The sequence below is a fragment of the Camellia sinensis genome, chromosome 14 (assembly GCF_055761805.1).
Source record: "Camellia sinensis isolate YWXY chromosome 14, ASM5576180v1, whole genome shotgun sequence".
Classification (NCBI taxonomy): domain Eukaryota; kingdom Viridiplantae; phylum Streptophyta; class Magnoliopsida; order Ericales; family Theaceae; genus Camellia; species Camellia sinensis.
In genome coordinates this window covers 98,909,163-98,933,281 of record NC_138974.1, presented here as the reverse complement: position 1 = coordinate 98,933,281, position 24,119 = coordinate 98,909,163, and the positions used below count along the sequence as shown (strand labels likewise).

Below are 24,119 nucleotides of genomic sequence, written 5' to 3'. Positions count from 1 at the left end.
TTCGAGGTGTTGACGCCCCAAAATACCAAACGCCGTCGGCTTGGCACAAAACTGGGCACACATGACCGCCTAAAGACGAGAGACTTGTGGGAGAAGACGGGGCTCCAATCGGGTTCCCGGTTTGGGAGTTGGAGCCAGATTTCACTCTAGGCAACCTAGTTCGTTAAGAAATTTGAATTCGAGGTTTTGACACCTGAAAATCACCAAACGGGGTTCGATTGGCCCGAAACCAGGCACACACGACCGCCTAGGCACGAGAGACTTGTGGGAGAAGACGGGGCTCGAATCGGGTTCCCGGTTTGGGAGTAAGAGCCAGATTTCGGTCTAGACAATTTTGTCCCTTAAGAAATTTAAATTCGAGGTGTTGACGCCCCAAAATTGCCAAACGGCGTCGGTTTGGCAAGAAACTTGGCACACACAACTGCCTAGGCACGAGAGACTTGTGGGAGAAGACGGGGCTCGAATCGGGTTCCCGGTTTGGGAGTTAGAGCCGGATTTCGGTTTAGGCAAGCTAGTTCCTTAAGAAATTTGAATTCAAGGTGTTGACGCCCCAAAATTACCAAACGGCGTCGGCTTGACACGAAACTTAATACACACGACCACCTAGGCACGCGAGACTTGTGGGAGAAAACGGTACTCCAATGCGGTTCCCGGTTTGGGAGTTAGAGACGGATTTCACTCTAGGCAAACTAATTTCTTGAGAAACTTGAATTCGAGGTGTTGACGCCCCAAAATCGCCAAAAGACGTCAGTTTCATACGAAACTTGGCACACACAACCGCCTAGGCACGTGAAACTTGTGGGAGAAGACAGGACTCCAATTCGGTTCCCGGTTTGGGAGTTAGAGCCGGATTTCACTTTAGGCAAAAGTAGTTCCTTATAAAATTTGAATTCGAGGTGTTGACACCCCAAAATCGCCAAACGGGGTTCGATTAGCACGAAACTTGGCACACACGACTGCCTAGGCACGAGAGACTTGTGGGAGAAGACGGGGCTCGAATCGGGTTCCCGGTTTGGGAGTTAGAGCCGGATTTCGGTCCCTTTAGAAATTTAAATTCGAGGTGTTGATGCCCCAAAATCGCCAAACGGCGTTGGTTTTGCACGAAACTTGGCACACATGACCGCCTAGGCACGAGAGACTTGTGGGGAGAAGACAGGGCTCGAATTGGGTTCCCGGTTTGGGTGTTAGAGCCGGTTTTCGGTCTAGCTAAGCTAGTTCGTTAAGAAACTTGAAGTCGAGGTGCTGATACCCCAAAATCACCAAACGGCGTCGGTCTGGCACGAAACTTGGCACACACGACCGCCTAGGGACGAGAGACTTGTGGGAGAAGACGGTACTCCAATCGGGTTCCCGGTTTCGGAGTTAAAGCCGGATTTCACTCTAGGCAAACTAGTTCCTTAAGAAACTTGAATTCGAGGTGTTGACGCCCCAAAATCTGCAAACGGCGTCTGTTTTGCATGAAACTTGGCACACACGACCGCCTAGGCACAAGAAACTTGTGGGAGAAGACGGGATTTGAATCGGGTTCCCGGTGTGGGAGTTAGAGCCGGATTTCGGCCTAGGCAAGCTAGTTCCTTAAGAAATTTGAATTCGAGGTGGTGATGCCCCAAAATCACCACAACAGCGTCGGTTTGGCACGAAATTTGGCACGCACGACAGCCTAGGCACGAGAGACTTCTGGGAGAAGACGGTACTCCAATCGGGTTCCCGGTTTGGGAGTCGGAGCCGGATTTCACTCTAGGAAAACTAGTTCCTTAAGAAACTTGAATTCGAGGTTTTGACGCCCTAAAATCGCCAAAAGGCGTCGGTTTCGCACAAAACCTGCCACACACTACCGCCTAGGCACGAGAAACTTGTGGGAGAAGACAGGACTCCAATCGGGTTTCCTGTTTGGGACTTAGAACCGGATTTCACTTTAGGCAAACTAGTTCCTTAAGAAACTTGAATTCGAGGTGTTGATGCCCCATAATCGCCAAGGAAATGGGGTCACTGCTGTGGCAAAGGCACAGCGGTGACTGTTGTGCTTCATTTTGTGATGCATTATGGGATTATTTTTATGATCTGAACCGTTCATTTTGTAGGGTTTGTTGAGTACTTCAAGCCTACCAAAAATCATATTAATCGGATACCAATAACTATATGATTGATAACCAAAAAAACAAACAAGAAGTTTTTCTTTTGAAAAATAATATAAAAATATGCAATTCGATCATATAGTTGTTGATATCCGATTAATATGATTTTTGGTAGGCTTGAAGTACTCAACAAATCTTACAAAATGAACGGTTCAGATCATAAAAATAATCCTATAATGCATCACAAAATGAAGCACAGCAGTCACTGCTGTGCCTTTGCCACAGCAGTGACCCCAATTCCTTGGCGATTATGGGGCGTCAACACCTCGAATTCAAGTTTCTTAAGGAACTAGTTTGCCAAAAGTGAAATCCGGCTCTAACTCCCAAACAGGAAACCCGATTGGAGTCCTGTCTTCTCCCACAAGTTTCTCGTGCCTAGGCGGTAGTGTGTGGCAGGTTTTGTGCGAAACCGACGCCTTTTGGCGATTTTAGGGCGTCAAAACCTCGAATTCAAGTTTCTTAAGGAACTAGTTTTCGTAGAGTGAAATTCGGCTCTGACTCCCAAACTGGGAACCCGATTGGAGTACCGTCTTCTCCCAGAAGTCTCTCGTGCCTAGGCTGTCGTGCGTGCCAAATTTCGTGCCAAACCGACGCTGTTGCGGTGATTTTGGGGCATCATCACCTCGAATTCAAATTTCTTAAGGAACTAGCTTGCCTAGGCCGAAATCCGGCTCTAACTCCCAAACCGGGAAGACGATTCAAATCCTGTCTTCTCCCACAAGTTTCTCGTGCCTAGGTGGTCGTGTGTGCCAAGCTTCGTGCAAAACAGACGACGTTTGCAGATTTTGGGGCGTCAACACCTCGAATTCAAGTTTCTTAAGGAACTAGTTTGCCTAGAGTGAAATCCGGCTTTAACTCCGAAACCGGGAACTCGATTGGAGTACCGTCTTCTCCCACAAGTCTCTCGTCCCTAGACTTCTGGGAGAAGACGGTACTCCAATCGGGTTCCCGGTTTGGGAGTCAGAGCTGAATTTCACTCTAGGAAAACTAGTTCCTTAAGAAACTTGAATTCGTGGTTTTGACGCCCCAAAATCGCTAAAACGCGTCGGTTTGGCACGAAACTTGGCACACATGAACGCCTAAACACGATAGAGTTGTGGGAGAAGACACGGCTCCAATCGGGTTCCCGATTTGGGAGTTAGAGCCGGATTTCTCTTTAGGCAAACTAGTTCCTTAAGAAACTTGAATTCGAGGTGTAGACGCCCCAAAATCGCCAAAAGGCGTCAGTTTCGCACGAAACTTGGCACACACGACCGCCTAGGCACGAGAAACTTGTGGGAGAAGATAGGACTCCAATTGGGTTCCCGGTTTGGGAGTTAGAGCCGGATTTCACTCTAGGCAAAAGTAGTTCCTTAAGAAATTTGAATTCGAGGTGTTGACGCCCCAAAATACCAAACGCCGTCGGTTTGGCACAAAACTTGGCACACATGACCGCCTAAACACGAGAGACTTGTGGGAGAAGACGGGGCTCTAGTCGGGCTCCCGATTTGGGAGTTAGAGCCAGATTTCACTCTAGGCAACCTAGGTGATTAAGAAATTTGAATTCGAGGTTTTGACACCTTAAAATCACCAAACAGGGTTCGATTGGCACGAACCTGGCACACACGACCGCCTAGGAACGAGAGACTTATGGGAGAAGACGGGGCTCGAATCGGGTTCCCGGTTTGGGAGTAAGAGCCAGATTTCGGTCTAGACAATTTGGTCCCTTAAGAAATTTAAATACGAGGTGTTGACGCCGCAAAATCGCCAAACGGCGTCGGTTTGGCACGAAACTTGGCACGCACAACTTCCTAAGCACGAGAGACTTGTGGGACTAGACGGGGCTCGAATTGGGTTCTCGGTTTGGGAGTTAGAGCCGGATTTCGGTCTAGGCAAGCTAGTTCCTTAAGAAATTGGAATTCGAGGTGTTGACGCCCCAAAATTACCAAACGGCGTCGATTTGACACGAAAGTTGACACACACGACCGCCTAGGCACGAGAGACTTGTGGGAGAAGACGGTACTCCAATCGGGTTCCCGGCTTGGGAGTTAGAGACGGATTTCACTCTAGGCAAGCTACTTCCTTAAGAAACTTAAATTCGAGGTGTTGACGTCCCAAAATCGCCAAAAGGCGTCGGTTTCGCACGAAACTTGGCACACACGACCGCCTAGGCACGTGGAACTTGTGGGAGAAGACGGGGCTCCAATCAGGTTCCCGGTTTGGGAGTTAGAGCTAGATTTCACTATAGGCAAATTAGTACGTTAATAAATTTGAATTCGAGGTGTTGACGCCCCGAAATCGCCAAAAGGCGTCTGTTTCGCCCGAAACCTGGCGCACAAGACCGCCTAAGCACGAGAAACTTGTAGGAGATGACAGGACTCCAATTCGGTTCCCGATTTTGGAGTTCCTTATGAAAATTGAATTCGAGGTGTGGACGCCCCGAAATACCAAACGCCGTGGGTTTGGCACGAAACTTGGCACACATGACCGCCTAAACACGATAGAGTGTTGGGAGAAGACACGGCTCCAATCGGGTTCCCGGTTTGTGAGTTAAAGCCGGATTTCACTCTAGGCAAAAGTAGTTCCTCAAGAAATTTGAATTCGAGGTGTTGACGCCCCAAAATACCAAACGCCGTCGGTTTGGCACAAAACTGGGCACACAGACGAGAGACTTGTGGGAGAAGAAGGGGCTCCAATCGGGTTCCCGGTTTGGGAGTAAGAGCCAGATTTCGGTCTAGACAATTTGGTCCCTTAAGATATTTAAATTCGAGGTGTTGACGCCCCAAAATTGCCAAACGGCGTCGGTTTGGCAAGAAACTTGGCACACACAACTGCCTAGGCACGAGAGACTTGTAGGAGAGGACGGGGCTCGAATCGGGTTCCCGGTTTGGGAGTTATAGCCGGATTTCGGTCTAGGCAAGCTAGTTCCTTAAGAAATTTGAATTTAAGGTGTTGACGCCCCAAAATTACCAAACGGCGTCGGCTTGACACGAAACTTAACACACACGACCACTTAGGCACGAGAGACTTGTGGGAGAAAACGGTACTCCAATGGAGCTCCCGGTTTGGGAGTTAGAGACGGATTTCACTCTAGGCAAACTAGTTCCTTAAGAAACTTGAATTCGAGGTGTTGACGCCCCGAAATTGCCAAAAGGCGTCTGTTTCGCCCGAAACCTGGCGCACAAGACCGCCTAAGCACGAGAAACTTGTAGGAGATGACAGGACTCCAATTGGGTTCCCGATTTTGGAGTTAGAGCCGGATTTCGCTCTAGGCAAAAGTAGTTCCTTATGAAAATTGAATTCGAGGTGTGGACGCCCCGAAATACCAAACGTCGTCGGTTTGGCACGAAACTTGGCACACATGACCGCCTAAACACAATAGAGTTTTGGGAGAAGACACGGCTCGAATTGGGTTCCCGGTTTGGGAGTTAAAGCCGGATTTCACTCTTGGCAAAAGTAGTTCCTTAAGAAATTTGAATTCGAGGTGTTGACGCCCCAAAATACCAAACGCCGTCGGCTTGGCACAAAACTGGGCACACATGACCGCCTAAAGACGAGAGACTTGTGGGAGAAGACGGGGCTCCAATCGGGTTCCTGGTTTGGGAGTTGGAGCCAGATTTCACTCTAGGCAACCTAGTTCGTTAAGAAATTTGAATTCGAGGTTTTGACACCTTAAAATCACCAAACGGGATTCGATTGGCCCGAAACCTGGCACACACGACCGCCTAGGCACGAGAGACTTGTGGGAGAAGACGGGGCTCGAATCGGATTCCCGGTTTGGGAGTAAGAGCCAGATTTCGGTCTAGACAATTTTTGTCCCTTAAGAAATTTAAATTCGAGGTGTTGACGCCCCAAAATTGCCAAACGGCGTCGGTTTGGCAAGAAACTTGGCACACACAACTGCCTAGGCACGAGAGACTTGTGGGAGAAGACGGGGCTCGAATCGGGTTCCCGGTTTGGGAGTTAGAGCCGGATTTCGGTCTAGGCAAGCTAGTTCCTTAAGAAATTTGAATTCAAGGTGTTGACGCCCCAAAATTACCAAACGGCGTCGGCTTGACACGAAACTTAATACACACGACCACCTAGGCACGAGAGACTTGTGGGAGAAAACGGTACTCCGATGGGGTTCCCGGTTTGGGAGTTAGAGACGGATTTCACTCTAGGCAAACTAATTTCTTGAGAAACTTGAATTCGAGGTGTTGACGCCCCAAAATCGCCAAAAGACGTCAGTTTCATACGAAACTTGGCACACACAACCGCCTAGGCACGTGAAACTTGTGGGAGAAGACAGGACTCCAATTGGGTTCCCGGTTTGGGACTTAGAGCCGGATTTCACTCTAGGCAAAAGTAGTTCCTTATAAAATTTGAATTCGAGGTGTTGACACCCCAAAATCGCCAAACGGGGTTCGATTAGCACGAAACTTGGCACACACGACTGCCTAGGCACGAGAGACTTGTGGGAGAAGACGGGGCTCGAATCGGGTTCCCGGTTTGGGAGTTATAGCCGGATTTCGGTCCCTTTAGAAATTTAAATTCGAGGTGTTGATGCCCCAAAATCGCCAAACGGCGTTGGTTTTGCACGAAACTTGGCACACATGACCGCCTAGGCACGAGAGACTTGTGGGGAGAAGACAGGGCTCGAATTGGGTTCCCGGTTTGGGTGTTAGAGCCGGTTTTCGGTCTAGCTAAGCTAGTTCGTTAAGAAACTTGAAGTCGAGGTGCTGATACCCCAAAATCACCAAACGGCGTCGGTCTGGCACGAAACTTGGCACACACGACCGCCTAGGGACGAGAGACTTGTGGGAGAAGACGGTACTCCAATCGGGTTCCCGGTTTCGGAGTTAAAGCCGGATTTCACTCTAGGCAAACTAGTTCCTTAAGAAACTTGAATTCGAGGTGTTGACGCCCCAAAATCTGCAAACGGCGTCTGTTTTGCATGAAACTTGGCACACACGACCGCCTAGGCACAAGAAACTTGTGGGAGAAGACGGGATTTGAATCGGGTTCCCGGTGTGGGAGTTAGAGCCGGATTTCGGCCTAGGCAAGCTAGTTCCTTAAGAAATTTGAATTCGAGGTGGTGATGCCCCAAAATCACCACAACAGCGTCGGTTTGGCACGAAATTTGGCACGCACGACAGCCTAGGCACGAGAGACTTCTGGGAGAAGACGGTACTCCAATCGGGTTCCCGGTTTGGGAGTCGGAGCCGGATTTCACTCTAGGAAAACTAGTTCCTTAAGAAACTTGAATTCGAGGTTTTGACGCCCTAAAATCGCCAAAAGGCGTCGGTTTCGCACAAAACCTGCCACACACTACCGCCTAGGCACGAGAAACTTGTGGGAGAAGACAGGACTCCAATCGGGTTTCCTGTTTGGGACTTAGAACCGGATTTCACTTTAGGCAAACTAGTTCCTTAAGAAACTTGAATTCGAGGTGTTGATGCCCCATAATCGCCAAGGAAATGGGGTCACTGCTGTGGCAAAGGCACAGCGGTGACTGTTGTGCTTCATTTTGTGATGCATTATGGGATTATTTTTATGATCTGAACCGTTCATTTTGTAGGGTTTGTTGAGTACTTCAAGCCTACCAAAAATCATATTAATCGGATACCAATAACTATATGATTGATAACCAAAAAAACAAACAAGAAGTTTTTCTTTTGAAAAATAATATAAAAATATGCAATTCGATCATATAGTTGTTGATATCCGATTAATATGATTTTTGGTAGGCTTGAAGTACTCAACAAATCTTACAAAATGAACGGTTCAGATCATAAAAATAATCCTATAATGCATCACAAAATGAAGCACAGCAGTCACTGCTGTGCCTTTGCCACAGCAGTGACCCCAATTCCTTGGCGATTATGGGGCGTCAACACCTCGAATTCAAGTTTCTTAAGGAACTAGTTTGCCAAAAGTGAAATCCGGCTCTAACTCCCAAACAGGAAACCCGATTGGAGTCCTGTCTTCTCCCACAAGTTTCTCGTGCCTAGGCGGTAGTGTGTGGCAGGTTTTGTGCGAAACCGACGCCTTTTGGCGATTTTAGGGCGTCAAAACCTCGAATTCAAGTTTCTTAAGGAACTAGTTTTCGTAGAGTGAAATTCGGCTCTGACTCCCAAACTGGGAACCCGATTGGAGTACCGTCTTCTCCCAGAAGTCTCTCGTGCCTAGGCTGTCGTGCGTGCCAAATTTCGTGCCAAACCGACGCTGTTGCGGTGATTTTGGGGCATCATCACCTCGAATTCAAATTTCTTAAGGAACTAGCTTGCCTAGGCCGAAATCCGGCTCTAACTCCCAAACCGGGAAGACGATTCAAATCCTGTCTTCTCCCACAAGTTTCTCGTGCCTAGGTGGTCGTGTGTGCCAAGCTTCGTGCAAAACAGACGACGTTTGCAGATTTTGGGGCGTCAACACCTCGAATTCAAGTTTCTTAAGGAACTAGTTTGCCTAGAGTGAAATCCGGCTTTAACTCCGAAACCGGGAACTCGATTGGAGTACCGTCTTCTCCCACAAGTCTCTCGTCCCTAGACTTCTGGGAGAAGACGGTACTCCAATCGGGTTCCCGGTTTGGGAGTCAGAGCCGAATTTCACTCTAGGAAAACTAGTTCCTTAAGAAACTTGAATTCGTGGTTTTGACGCCCCAAAATCGCTAAAACGCGTCGGTTTGGCACGAAACTTGGCACACATGAACGCCTAAACACGATAGAGTTGTGGGAGAAGACACGGCTCCAATCGGGTTCCCGATTTGGGAGTTAGAGCCGGATTTCTCTTTAGGCAAACTAGTTCCTTAAGAAACTTGAATTCGAGGTGTAGACGCCCCAAAATCGCCAAAAGGCGTCAGTTTCGCACGAAACTTGGCACACACGACCGCCTAGGCACGAGAAACTTGTGGGAGAAGATAGGACTCCAATTGGGTTCCCGGTTTGGGAGTTAGAGCCGGATTTCACTCTAGGCAAAAGTAGTTCCTTAAGAAATTTGAATTCGAGGTGTTGACGCCCCAAAATACCAAACGCCGTCGGTTTGGCACAAAACTTGGCACACATGACCGCCTAAACACGAGAGACTTGTGGGAGAAGACGGGGCTCTAGTCGGGCTCCCGATTTGGGAGTTAGAGCCAGATTTCACTCTAGGCAACCTAGGTGATTAAGAAATTTGAATTCGAGGTTTTGACACCTTAAAATCACCAAACAGGGTTCGATTGGCACGAACCTGGCACACACGACCGCCTAGGAACGAGAGACTTATGGGAGAAGACGGGGCTCGAATCGGGTTCCCGGTTTGGGAGTAAGAGCCAGATTTCGGTCTAGACAATTTGGTCCCTTAAGAAATTTAAATACGAGGTGTTGACGCCGCAAAATCGCCAAACGGCGTCGGTTTGGCACGAAACTTGGCACGCACGACTTCCTAAGCACGAGAGACTTGTGGGACTAGACGGGGCTCGAATTGGGTTCTCGGTTTGGGAGTTAGAGCCGGATTTCGGTCTAGGCAAGCTAGTTCCTTAAGAAATTGGAATTCGAGGTGTTGACGCCCCAAAATTACCAAACGGCGTCGATTTGACACGAAAGTTGACACACACGACCGCCTAGGCACGAGAGACTTGTGGGAGAAGACGGTACTCCAATCGGGTTCCCGGCTTGGGAGTTAGAGACGGATTTCACTCTAGGCAAGCTACTTCCTTAAGAAACTTAAATTCGAGGTGTTGACGTCCCAAAATCGCCAAAAGGCGTCGGTTTCGCACGAAACTTGGCACACACGACCGCCTAGGCACGTGAAACTTGTGGGAGAAGACGGGGCTCCAATCAGGTTCCCGGTTTGGGAGTTAGAGCTAGATTTCACTATAGGCAAATTAGTACGTTAATAAATTTGAATTCGAGGTGTTGACGCCCCGAAATCGCCAAAAGGCGTCTGTTTCGCCCGAAACCTGGCGCACAAGACCGCCTAAGCACGAGAAACTTGTAGGAGATGACAGGACTCCAATTCGGTTCCCGATTTTGGAGTTCCTTATGAAAATTGAATTCGAGGTGTGGACGCCCCGAAATACCAAACGCCGTGGGTTTGGCACGAAACTTGGCACACATGACCGCCTAAACACGATAGAGTGTTGGGAGAAGACACGGCTCCAATCGGGTTCCCGGTTTGTGAGTTAAAGCCGGATTTCACTCTAGGCAAAAGTAGTTCCTCAAGAAATTTGAATTCGAGGTGTTGACGCCCCAAAATACCAAACGCCGTCGGTTTGGCACAAAACTGGGCACACAGACGAGAGACTTGTGGGAGAAGAAGGGGCTCCAATCGGGTTCCCGGTTTGGGAGTAAGAGCCAGATTTCGGTCTAGACAATTTGGTCCCTTAAGATATTTAAATTCGAGGTGTTGACGCCCCAAAATTGCCAAACGGCGTCGGTTTGGCAAGAAACTTGGCACACACAACTGCCTAGGCACGGGAGACTTGTAGGAGAGGACGGGGCTCGAATCGGGTTCCCGGTTTGGGAGTTATAGCCGGATTTCGGTCTAGGCAAGCTAGTTCCTTAAGAAATTTGAATTTAAGGTGTTGACGCCCCAAAATTACCAAACGGCGTCGGCTTGACACGAAACTTAACACACACGACCACCTAGGCACGAGAGACTTGTGGGAGAAAACGGTACTCCAATGGAGCTCCCGGTTTGGGAGTTAGAGACGGATTTCACTCTAGGCAAACTAGTTCCTTAAGAAACTTGAATTCGAGGTGTTGACGCCCCGAAATTGCCAAAAGGCGTCTGTTTCGCCCGAAACCTGGCGCACAAGACCGCCTAAGCACGAGAAACTTGTAGGAGATGACAGGACTCCAATTGGGTTCCCGATTTTGGAGTTAGAGCCGGATTTCGCTCTAGGCAAAAGTAGTTCCTTATGAAAATTGAATTCGAGGTGTGGACGCCCCGAAATACCAAACGTCGTCGGTTTGGCACGAAACTTGGCACACATGACCGCCTAAACACAATAGAGTTTTGGGAGAAGACACGGCTCGAATTGGGTTCCCGGTTTGGGAGTTAAAGCCGGATTTCACTCTTGGCAAAAGTAGTTCCTTAAGAAATTTGAATTCGAGGTGTTGACGCCCCAAAATACCAAACGCCGTCGGCTTGGCACAAAACTGGGCACACATGACCGCCTAAAGACGAGAGACTTGTGGGAGAAGACGGGGCTCCAATCGGGTTCCTGGTTTGGGAGTTGGAGCCAGATTTCACTCTAGGCAACCTAGTTCGTTAAGAAATTTGAATTCGAGGTTTTGACACCTTAAAATCACCAAACGGGGTTCGATTGGCCCGAAACCTGGCACACACGACCGCCTAGGCACGAGAGACTTGTGGGAGAAGACGGGGCTCGAATCGGATTCCCGGTTTGGGAGTAAGAGCCAGATTTCGGTCTAGACAATTTTTGTCCCTTAAGAAATTTAAATTCGAGGTGTTGACGCCCCAAAATTGCCAAACGGCGTCGGTTTGGCAAGAAACTTGGCACACACAACTGCCTAGGCACGAGAGACTTGTGGGAGAAGACGGGGCTCGAATCGGGTTCCCGGTTTGGGAGTTAGAGCCGGATTTCGGTCTAGGCAAGCTAGTTCCTTAAGAAATTTGAATTCAAGGTGTTGACGCCCCAAAATTACCAAACGGCGTCGGCTTGACACGAAACTTAATACACACGACCACCTAGGCACGAGAGACTTGTGGGAGAAAACGGTACTCCGATGGGGTTCCCGGTTTGGGAGTTAGAGACGGATTTCACTCTAGGCAAACTAATTTCTTGAGAAACTTGAATTCGAGGTGTTGACGCCCCAAAATCGCCAAAAGACGTCAGTTTCATACGAAACTTGGCACACACAACCGCCTAGGCACGTGAAACTTGTGGGAGAAGACAGGACTCCAATTGGGTTCCCGGTTTGGGAGTTAGAGCCGGATTTCACTCTAGGCAAAAGTAGTTCCTTATAAAATTTGAATTCGATGTGTTGACACCCCAAAATCGCCAAACGGGGTTCGATTAGCACGAAACTTGGCACACACGACCGCCTAGGCACGAGAGACTTGTGGGAGAAGACGGGGCTCGAATCGGGTTCCCGGTTTGGGAGTTAGAGCCGGATTTCGGTCCCTTTAGAAATTTAAATTCGAGGTGTTGATGCCCCAAAATCGCCAAACGGCGTTGGTTTTGCACGAAACTTGGCACACACGACCGCCTAGGCACGAGAGACTTGTCGGGAGAAGACAGGGCTCGAATCGGGTTCCCGGTTTGTGTGTTAGAGCCGGTTTTCGGTCTAGCCAAGCTAGTTCGTTAAGAAACTTGAAGTCGAGGTGCTGATGCCCCAAAATCATCAAACGGGGTCGGTCTGGCACGAAACTTGGCACACACGACCGCCTAGGGACGAGAGACTTGTGGGAGAAGACGGTACTCCAATCGGGTTCCCGGTTTCGGAGTTAAAGCCGGATTTCACTCTAGGCAAATTAGTTCCTTAAGAAACTTGAATTCGAGGTGTTGATGCCCCAAAATCTGCAAACGGCGTCTGTTTTGCACGAAACTTGGCACACACGACCGCCTAGGCACGAGAAACTTGTGGGAGAAGACGGGATTTGAATCGGGTTCCCGGTTTGGGAGTTAGAGCCGGATTTCGGCCTAGGCAAGCTAGTTCCTTAAGAAATTTGAATTCGAGGTGATGATGCCCCAAAATCACCACAACAGCGTCGGTTTGGCACGAAATTTGGCACGCACGACAACCTAGGCACGAGAGACTTCTGGGAGAAGACGGTACTCCAATCGGGTTCCCGGTTTGGGAGTCAGAGCCGGATTTCACTCTAGGAAAACTAGTTCCTCAAGAAACTTGAATTCGAGGTTTTGACGCCCTAAAATCGCCAAAAGGCGTCGGTTTCGCACAAAACCTGCCACACACTACCGCCTAGGCACGAGAAACTTGTGGGAGAAGACAGGACTCCAATCGGGTTTCCTGTTTGGGAGTTAGAGCCGGATTTCACTTTAGGCAAACTAGTTCCTTAAAAAACTTGAATTCGAGGTGTTGACGCCCCATAATCGCCAAGGAATTGGGGTCACTGCTGTGGCAAAGGCACAGCAGTGACTGTTGTGCTTCATTTTGTGATGCATTATGGGATTATTTTTATGATCTGAACCGTCATTTTGTAGGGTTTGTTGAGTATTTCAAGCCTACCAAAAATCATATTAATCGGATACCAATAACTATATGATTGATAACCAAAAAAACAAACAAGAAGTTTTTCTTTTGAAAAATAATATAAAAATAATATAAAAATATGCATTGGTGTGCTTTTATCTCATATAATGCACATTTAATGTTAACTTGGACCTCCAATACTTTAAGGAGCCTTACCAAACAAATTGTATTTTACAATCACGTCAAGTGATAACCAGTAGATATGGTTTTTGAGGATTCAAAATTGCCCATGAGTTTGTGATGCACTGTTTTTTTTGAGAGCTTGATATATATACATATGGTCCCTTTTCCTGACAGCAAAAGCTTTTGGTGCAAGCATTAATGTAACCTAATATTGGAGCTTTGTTTATTGGAGGTGTCAAGTCTTGTTATATGTGATTGTTAGTGTCTATTTTATTATGTTTTGTTTGTTTTTGTGCACCCTATTCAGTTCAAATTGTGAGGGATCATCATTAACCGGTTAAACTTTTGGGGCAGCTGGTAATTTAACATCTTTATAGCTTTTAATTTCTCTCAACCTATTTTGCTAATTTTGATGATTTAAAAAGGGTAACGTCCTTTGAGCCCACATTTCTGATTTATCAATTATGGTTTCGCATTTCATGGATTAGAGCCTCTATTTTGTGCTGTTCTTTGTCAAATTGTATTTCTATGTAGTTTGCACAAAAATAGGTTTATTGCTAAATTTGATGCAGTTAAAAAACACGGCAGAGCAGTTGCTGGGAACTATAATAAGCCAAATCTGCCATCGTGGTGGACCATACTCTGGTTCGTGGATTTTACTAGGAGCAAAATTGAGAAAGAATTGTTGGTTGACAATGAATTGATGTTTGTGAGAATATTTAGCTGACACGTCTATGGATTCATCTGTTGTGCCACTCTATAGTACACCTGCTGCTATCCATGTTCCACAAAACAACATCAATGTGATGGACCCAGCTGTTTTGTACATTCTGTGGTATAGGGTTCTAGGCTCACATGTTGCATGATCTTGTGTATCTTGCAATAGCACAATATATAATGCTCAAAAGATTTTGAACCTGAAATATTTATCCCAAAAAAAAAAAAAAAAAAACCATCTTGAACTTGAAATGACTTGAACCTGAGATTTAAAAAATCAACATCTTGCATTTTGCCATGCTACTCTACAAATTTTTTCATAGATTTTTTGCTTTAATTTTTTTTATTATTTCTTTTTAAAATATACATAAAAAACTATTTGTTGATTCTCAAATAATGAAAAAAATTGCAAATTAAAATTTATATATAAATTAATATGCATGCTCTCATTTTCAAAGTTGATGCTTTCATGTCACTCTCAGTCTACAACCCATTGTTATCTAACACTTACATTTTCTAGACAGCTACCATAGTAAATGTAAGCATTACTAGGCAGAACCAAAAAAAAGTGTACTTAGACTTGTTCACTATATTAACCGCAATGCAAATTCCCAAAATGTGGCCTTAGTCTTAACTTCACAGATTACTATACTCACAAATAAGAATCAATTCCTTAAGGAACTGTTCTTGAGTTGCTAATGTCTGGTTGGGCTGCTTTAGTCTCTCCATTGTTGCGTGAAACTCGCCCTTGAGTTTGTTGTCAGCATTTCCTTTGTTGTTTGAACATATGCTTTTGACTTGCTTAACACTTCCTTGGCATGCCCTTACATCTTCCTTCTTTTTACAATTTTATAATTTGCAAAAATTGAACTTAAGTTTCATTTTCTAGTTTCATTTCTATATTTCAACGATTTGATAGTCAGCATCCGTATGTAAATTCTAATGAAGAATTTAATCCATGAGTCTATCTTCATATAGTCTTCAGCAAAATTCCACAAAAATGGATCGTGCTAACTCAAAGAAAGCTTCAAATAATACTATTTGGAAGCACTTAACACCTCAAGATTCATTGTTTCAGGTAATGAAAAATCAATCAACAGATCATGTTGTCCGTTGTTACAAAAAAAAAAATCATCAACAACAAAGTCATGTAATTATTGCTTATGTTGTTGGCAGAATCAATAGATGTATGAACACTTATGTTGCCAACAATTAGACATCCATTGTCAGAATACTCATCAAATAATGGTGGTAATTCACCTTCTACCTCTGATTCCAGAGATAAGAATCTCTGTGCCAAAATATTTCACCTAACTTGATATGAAGATCTTCAATATTTTCCTTCATTTTTAACCCCAAGGGTTTGGCCTGGTGCATGAGGCCTGTGACTTGGGAGTTTGCTCCCTCCAAGGTCTCAAGTTCAAGTCCCTTCGACAACAAAACTCTTGGGCCACGGACTGTAGGGAATAAACCTGTTTCGGAAGGCTTGTTCGAGCTGTAGGGACATAGTCTGGTGCGCGCAAGCTGGCCCAGGATAATCTACATATCAATATATATATATATATATATATTCCTTCATTTTTGATGCAATCATCGCTTCAACAAGTTGATCATCTTTCCATCCTTTCCTCGTTCTTTCATTCATGGACTGTTTGTGGCTTCAAATGCAAGTTAATTAATCCACAAGAAGAGAAGATCAATAGATCTGACACCAACTGCTGCAGTGGTAAAACACTGCAGCGAGGTTGCTGGGAATATATCAACTAGCATTTGCTTTAAATTAACAACTAAGCATGAAAGGGTGCAAGGAAGAGTCCCAAAGATATATATATATATATACAAGGCATTACAACCCCATTATTGTCATCTAATGCTCACATTTTATAGACAGATACCACAGCAAATGTGGCTTGTTACTGGGCACAGTTCTTTTTGATAAATAAGAGGTAACTTTATTAGAAATCAAGTATCAAGATGATGCAAACAAATACATCCAAATCTTCAAAAACAGATAAACCTAAGCTTGTAGATAAGTATCTAGGCACACAGTTAAAAGTCTACCAAGTCTTGTTCGCTATATTAACCACTATCTAAGTTCCCAAAATATGGCCTTAAAGACTACTACTTTATTTCACAATTAACCAATCTGTTCCTTAAGTAGCAATCTTTCTTAGCACCGATTAACTTGCCATGTCTGGCCGGGCTACATAATTTTTCTATCTTATTTTTTGCTAAATAAATTTGGCTGAAAAATATGCATCTCTGTTTTTGAGCAGTGAAAGCTATCTTTGTACTTGATTCATCCCATTTTGTATGGCATATTTGACCATGCACACAGTTTATGGAATTCTTTTGGAATTTTAAAAAACGCCTTTTGTCCGATTCGAATAACTTTTTGGGGTTGGATTATGTGGTTAAATATAAATTTAAAGGCAGGCTATGAAGCACGGATACTCCAAAACAGCCCCCGTACGCGTGTCGGATACGGATCCGATATGGCGGGATACGTATCAGATACGGCAAAGAAGTATCTCATATTTTTTTTTTTAATTTTTTGAATTTTGGATACGTTTGGGATACGCTAGGATACTTCAAGATATGTACAGGATACTTTCGGGATACGGCGGGGTGAAAAAATAATTTCAAAAACTTCTAATGGGGTTAAAGTGTAAAATAACAAAATAATGTAAAATAAAACAAAAAAAAATCAACCAACCTGTTCGCGAACAGCAGCAGCAAGAGAAGGAGGAGTCGTCTCTATCGTCTCTATCGCAAGGAAGGTTCACGAACAGCAGGCAGCAGCAAGGAGGACGAGGAGTCATCGTCGATCAAGTTCGTCCTCTCTCCCTCTCCCTTTCTGTAACAACCCTCACCTTACTCTTGCCATACTTGCATACATTCTTGCATGGTCTTGCTTGTTATGTTAATTTGAGGGTTTTGCCTTGTCTTGATTTGCTTAAAGTTGTTTACATGATTTTGTTCCTTGCTTAGTGTGTGTGTGTGTGCGTAGCCGAGATCATCTTGAGCTTAGTCCGCCTTTGACCCCTTGTACTTGAAACTATCTTGAGATCTTGTTCAACCCCATCTTCACCTCGGGCATCCTTTGCCGAGATGTTTTACACTTAAACCTCGTCCGCAGGCAGGTATGGCCTAGGCCGAGATGTGGCACACCCCGGCCAAGGTGTGGCACAGCTTAGTCAAGTGTCGTCCTCCCTAGCCGATGTTTTGTTATCCTGTTGCCGGATCCTTGTTTTGAGCCGATGTCATCTTGTTGCCGATGTGTCTTACCCGAGCTTGCTGCATAAGCTTTGTCAGAGACTTGTCTTGTCCATCAATCACCTTTTTGGAGCAGAACCAACCCGATAATGCCACGTGTCCGAGCTGTTGTTAAGGCAGCCGGCAGACCTTGGAACAAATCATTTCTTGTCTCAAATCTTTGTTTTAGAGGGAGAAGCTCTAGAGAGGAGGAAGAAGAATTCTTGAGTGAGAGAGTGTCTTCCAAGCTTGATCTTCGAGGCTTAAACCGTTAGATCCGAGTTTCGAGGTTAGAATCTTGATCTCCTTTGGTTGTTCTTGCTAAATACCTAGCTGCATTGCATGATCGGATTTGTGTTGCATGTCATGCATCGTTTTGAAGTTGGTTTTGGAAAGAGAAAATGGTTTCCCATGTGTTCTTGGAAAAGGTCTCATTTTGATCGAAAAGTTTAGAACGAAAACCATGTTTTGTGTTTGTTCTTGCTTGACTCTCTTTAATGGGTACCCAGGTCCCTATATTTTGAACTCTTGGCATGAAAACCCAGATTTTTGTAACAAGTTGTGAGCTTGCATCCATCTTTCAATGACCATGTTCTTCATACTCTTCAAAGGAAAACCCAGGTTTCCTCCTGACTTTGTTTAACGGGACCTCGACTTAGTCCTGAGCGGTACCCAGTGTGTTTTCGAAAACGGGAGCAGTGATTAAGCTCCCAGCTTGTTTTGTTTTGTCTTTGACTTGGATCTGGCAAGAATGCCGAGATCATTTGCATGTATTTATAGAGCTTGTTTTGAGGATGTGACTTGCCATGTGATTGTAGGTCCTTGATAATTGCTTTGAGTCTACACCTGAAGAACTAGGTGAGTGGTATTTCTAATAAAGCTATGTTACACTTGCTTTGGTAAATCTTGTTTTGGTTTGTCTTAACGTGGTATTTGCTAAGCATGAATAAATGGCCTTGTTTGATTATTAACCCCGGAAAGTCCCTTGTGCTGGAGGACTCTAAACTTTCGCAGTACTAAGTATAAAAGGATACGGTCCTTGTTAAATCGGGCTACGGGCCTAAGTAACGCAAGTCCCTTGTGCTGGAGGACTCTAAACTTTCGCAGTACTAAGTATAAAAGGATACGGTCCTTGTTAAATCGGGCTACGGGCCTAAGTAGCACAAGTCCCTTGTGCTGGAGGACTCTAAACTTTCGCAGTACTAAGTATAAAAGGATACGGTCCTTGTTAAATCGGGCTACGGGCCTAAGTAACGCAAGTCCCTTGTGCTGGAGGACTCTAAACTTTCGCAGTACTAAGTATAAAAGGATACGGTCCTTGTTAAATCGGGCTACGGGCTTAAGTAACGCAAGTCCCTTGTATTGGAGGACTCTAAACTTTCGCAATACTTTTGATCAAACGATTACGGATCGTACAGCCTTATGTTACTTGAATGATGAATACGGTTCATCCCTTGCTCCGCCGATGTTATGTTATTTGATTGATGAATACGGTTCATCCCTTGCTCCGCCGATGTTATGTTATTTGATTGATGAATACGGTTCATCCCTTGCTTCGCCGATGTTATGTTACTTGAATGATGAATACGGTTCATCCCTTGCTTCGCCGATGTTACGATACTTGAATGATGAATACGGTTCATCCCTTGCTTCGCCGATGTTACGATACTTGAATGATGAATACGGTTCATCCCTTGCTTCGCCGATGTTACGATACTTGAATGATGAACACGGTTCCTCTCTTGTCTTGCCTATGTCAGTAAACATCTTTGGATACTTGTAATAATTGATTGATGAATACGGTTCATCCCTTGTCTTGTTAAAGTTTTGATGTGTTTCGTTTTGAAGGACCTCGGCTATATTCATGCAAAACCTTTATTTTTAGTACCATTCACTGAGTTTTGTACTCACCCCTCTATATATATGTAGGTGATGAGCAGGACGGCGGCGACGCCTAGTTCGTTTGGATGTTTGTTTTGGATTCGTGCTCATGTCGGCTTTACTTTTGTATTTACGTCGGCGATGCCCTGCTTTGCATGTCGGCAAATCTTGAAAATCATGCTTCTTGACTTGTATTCGTTGTATCTTTTGTATATGTCGGCTCGAGAAGCCTTTTGATCAAGATGTAACATGTATTTTATCTTGTTGTATTCAAGTTGTAAGTTAATTGGAAATGTTTGGCATTGCTTTTGATCTACGCACAGCTCTTATGGACCATTTGCAACTGATTTATTGCTTCCGCATTTTGCGAGCCCCCTTTATCCACACTCTGATTGTGTTTAGTTTTGAAAAGTTGGCCTTCGGTAATTACGGATTACTGGCCATCACGGCACCAAACTACTAGGGGCGGTTTGGGGTCGTGACACTTTCGCTTCCTCTCTCTCTCCCCCTCGCTCGATCTCTTGGTCTCTCTCTCTCCCTCTCGCTTGATCTCTTAGTCCCTCTCTCGCTCAATCTCACTCAGTCCCTCTTGTTCGATCCCACGGTTTCTCTCTCTCCCAGTTCCTGTTTTGATTTTTATTTTATTTTATTTTTTGTTTTTCTTATGTTTTGAGATATTAGGATAATAGTTCTGACTTTTTTTCTTTTTTCTTTTTTTTAACTCTTTTTTATTTAAAATTTAAATTTTCAGAATTTATGTTATTAGGTGAATTTTGACTCTTTTTGTAAAAAAATTTAAATTTTCATAATTTGTGTTATTAGGTGAATTTTGACTCTTCTTTTTTTATTTTTTATTTTTATACATGCTATATTATTAAAAATTATAAAAATAATATTTTTTTACGAACGTATCCCCGCCGTACCTGTATCCTAATTTTTCAAATTTTGTCGTATCGCCGTATCCGTATCGTATCGTACCCGTATCCCGTATCGTATCGTATCGTACCCGTATCTTGTATCGGTATCCGTGCTTCCTAGAAGGCAGGTAATATGGCAAATTGATGATTTAGGGTTTTGAAATTTGAAACTTAGACACATAAAATAGGACAGAGGGAGTATTATTTAACTAATATGAAAGTTTGTGATACTTTTGGCTTTATGTGCTAGATGAGGCTCTCCTTGCATAATTTTCCAAGAATCTATCATATACTGGATTAAATTTCACTTAGTTTTCAGGTCGTTGATAGTTCTGTACAGTTAGCACAAAAAATACAGGGGTAAATGTTTTCTAGTTGTTTAGGTTGCCTGCACATGATATTTGTAGAAGCTTTTTGTGGAACTTCAGCATTATGTTTCATTTAATTTTATTAGGTGTTTGGCTCTTGGAACAAAACGAATGGCTCGGATGAATGCTATTGTAAGGTCTTTGCCATCTGTAGAGACCTTAGGCTGCACAACAGTAATTTGCAGTGACAAGACTGGTACTCTGACTACCAATATGATGTCTATTTCGAAGGTTAGCGCATTACTTTTTACAATTAGGTACATGAACACCTCTACCTATCTGTATGTCTTCCTTGCCTTGCTGTAAAAATGATAACATGTAATTTGTTAGGGTTGATGTTATGAAAGCTGATTCTTCAATATGGTTAGTTTATTTTATTTTGTTTAGTGCACTTCATTGTTAGGTTTTGATGTTTAAAATTGCTTTTTGAATTTCAACATGTCAAGTAAATGTCGATGTATTCCCTTTTCTTTTTTTTTGCAATTTCTTTTAGGTAATTTGTGTGTCTATTGGAGACTGTTTTAGGCTGTGTTTGGAAGAGTTTTGGAACCATAGTTCTACCCCTATATTCTAGTATGATGTTTGGTTTGGGTTTTGGAAAATTAATTCCACCCCTCTTGAAAACTCGTTCCAAGCGGGTTTTTAAATTTTAAAATTTGGCCTACCGGTCAAACATCTGTCATCCGGCCGGTTGACTTGAACAGTGCGATTTTATTTATTTATTTTATTTTTTTGCAATTGGCATTAGTTTTTTCAAATATTTTTAATAAAACAATATTTTTGAAAAATTTTAAAATTTTTTATGAGCTTTTAATAGATTTTTTAGTTGTGTGTTTGATTATGAGTTGTAAGTTTTTGTATCAGATATCATGTCACATCAAAAATTCTCCACTCAATTCAAAACTCATTCACCAAATAAATTTTCTACACTCAAATCATAATTCCAAAACTCACAAACTCAAAATACAACTCCTATTCTCAAATCATATTTAGAAAACTCTACCAAACACTACCTTACTCAATATGGTTGTTTAGTGGACGTTTGGTCCGCTTATTTTTGTTTGATTTATTTTGAAAATAATACAATTAAGATCGATACTAAATATTACAAGAGTGGCCTAGTTATAGGCTTAGAATATACTAATTATTTTTTTTTCCCCCCCACTTCTTGTTCGTCTTCATTTTGTGTTTTGGTAATATACTCTTTGAATTTATGGATGTGCGAAACTTGTCCTTGATACATTCCGTTTGTTTTCTTCCCTCTATTGTTGAACTGGTGCTAGTTTTAGTTTTTTTAAAGTCCCTTCGTTGTGTTTGTTCGTCTTTGTTTTGCACTTCTTCCTTCTCTTCAATAATTTTAATTCTCAAGAAGAACAAGAAGGTGAAAACTATTTGTTCATATTATTATGAAAGAAATTCCACATTGATGGGGACATTTTTACTTAATTCAGATTGCTTTATTTGATCATCGAATCCTGTTTTACCATAAGATGGAAAAACTTAATCTACCCTTTCTATTTCCTGCCTGTCCAGATATGTGTGCTTCATTCTGCACACCATGGTCCTACTACTTCTGAATACAGTGTCAGTGGGACAACATATGCGCCAGAGGGCTTTATTTTTGACAGTGATGGGATGCAGGTATTTTTTCTCGAATAATATGCCTCCTAATACCATATATATTACGAACGACTAAATTCTTTTGTCGGTAAATTTTTTCATAATTTTCTACACTATTGTGTATGCATTGCTTACATGTTGAAATCACATATTCCTTGATATGGTTTCCAGGCTAGCTTGTTTACATCATATTTTCATTCAAACCCCTCATATTGTATACTACTAATTTTTTTCTCTTCAAGTGCAGTTTATGTCAGAGTTAAATGTACTCATGCCTTTATGACTTATAAAATGTTGGTTAATTGGATTGGATAGTATTATAAATGTTTTTTTCTACTTCCTGTGTGTGGGCTTGTTATTTTTTTGTCTGTTTTGTCTTGCGTTTGCATTCTGAATTTGAGTTAGTAATTGTCTTGACTTGTCAGCCTGTAGGATTTGATAATATCATCCTTTGCTTTATTTATTTATTTATTTTATTCTCATCTTGAAAGAAATGTGGGAAGTGGAATTGTTGTCTAATATTAGACAGTGGTTACTGCTGTAGCTACTTAACTGTGAAATTTTTTTTATTCTTCCTTTATTTCTAGGGAAAATTACATGGACCTCCCTCAGTAATTGTTCAAATTACACTCAGCCCCACTAGTATGGAAAAATGACACCGGCCTCCCTTGAAAACTATTGCATTACACTTGGGCCCACGCCATTAATCAACCGTTAGTGAAGTGGATGGAATTTGCTCATGTCATCATATTTTAAATGAAAATACCAACTTTACCCTTTTTAATTTCTATCATTTTTTAAATAAATAAAAAAATTTGAAAGAAAAATAAAATATAAAAAGAGAAAAAAGGGAAAAGTGTCCATGGCCAAAAGACCCCCTCCCAAAAAAAAGACGTCTACCCTACACCCCCAAAACCCTATTCTCCAAATGACTAATTTCTATCTTATAACCACTGCCGAACTAAAACGAAAAACAACTATCAACAACCACCGCCTCCGCTTTTGCCTTTGCCACGTTGTTGTCGCCTTTGTCTCCCATAATGTTGCTATTGCTTCCCATCCCTCACCATTAGAAGTGGATGGAGTTTGCTCATGTCATCATATTTGAAATAAAAATACCAACTTTGCCCTTTTTAATTTCTAACATTTTTTAAACAAATAAAAAAAAATTGAAAGAAAAATAAAATATAAAAAGAGAGAAAAAAAAAAAAAAAGGAAAAGTTTCCATGGCCAAAAAAACCACCTCCCAAAAAAAGTCGTCTACCCTACATCCCTAAAACCCTATCCCCCAAATGTCTAACTTCTATCTTATAACCACTGCCGAACTAAAACAAACAACAATCTCCATCTCTGCTTTTGCCTCTTCCATGCTGTCGTTGCCTGTCTCCAATCATGCTGATATTGCTTCCCATCCCTCACCATTAGGCCACTGCTTCCCCCTCCCCCATGATGTTGCCTCCTCTCTCTGGTGCGATCCAATCTCACCCAGCGTCCTTGTGACTCCGACTACCACACACCACGATATCATCACGTACTGCCTGCCATTGCATCCCCCTTCGCCACCGCCACCGCCACCACCACTATAACATTCTCACTAACACTCCCTTTTTCCTTTGGCATACCCCCCAGTCATCATCAAAACCAAACCATAACGATCGTTGCATTGTGATTATGCCATCACTATTGAAGCATCGTGCTTGCAGACATACCATCACAATTGGACCAATGCAAACTAAATGTGTTGTTTCAAATCAATACAAACCAAATCTAGGTTTCAAATTAAATATTTTCTTCAAATTTTTCCCCTTCTTTGTTGTTGCTGTTGTTGTTGTTGATGTTGATGATGATGAAAGGAGGCTGATGATGAACGGATTGTATGAGGTGATGGACGTATTGTAGGTGATGATAGACGGATCCTCTCTC

The 24,119-nt window shown here is 43.4% G+C and overlaps 1 pseudogene across 1 annotated transcript in view; it reads left to right on the top strand.

The window, feature by feature from the left end:
- The window catches only part of LOC145807203 (calcium-transporting ATPase 3, endoplasmic reticulum-type-like), a 241,058-nt pseudogene that overhangs the window by 169,931 nt on the left and 47,008 nt on the right, over positions 1-24,119 (top strand). The window contains exons 6-7 of the transcript XR_014350304.1: positions 20,663-20,807; positions 22,110-22,217. The product of XR_014350304.1 is annotated as a calcium-transporting ATPase 3, endoplasmic reticulum-type-like (transcript). The remainder of the gene's footprint in view (positions 1-20,662; positions 20,808-22,109; positions 22,218-24,119) is intronic.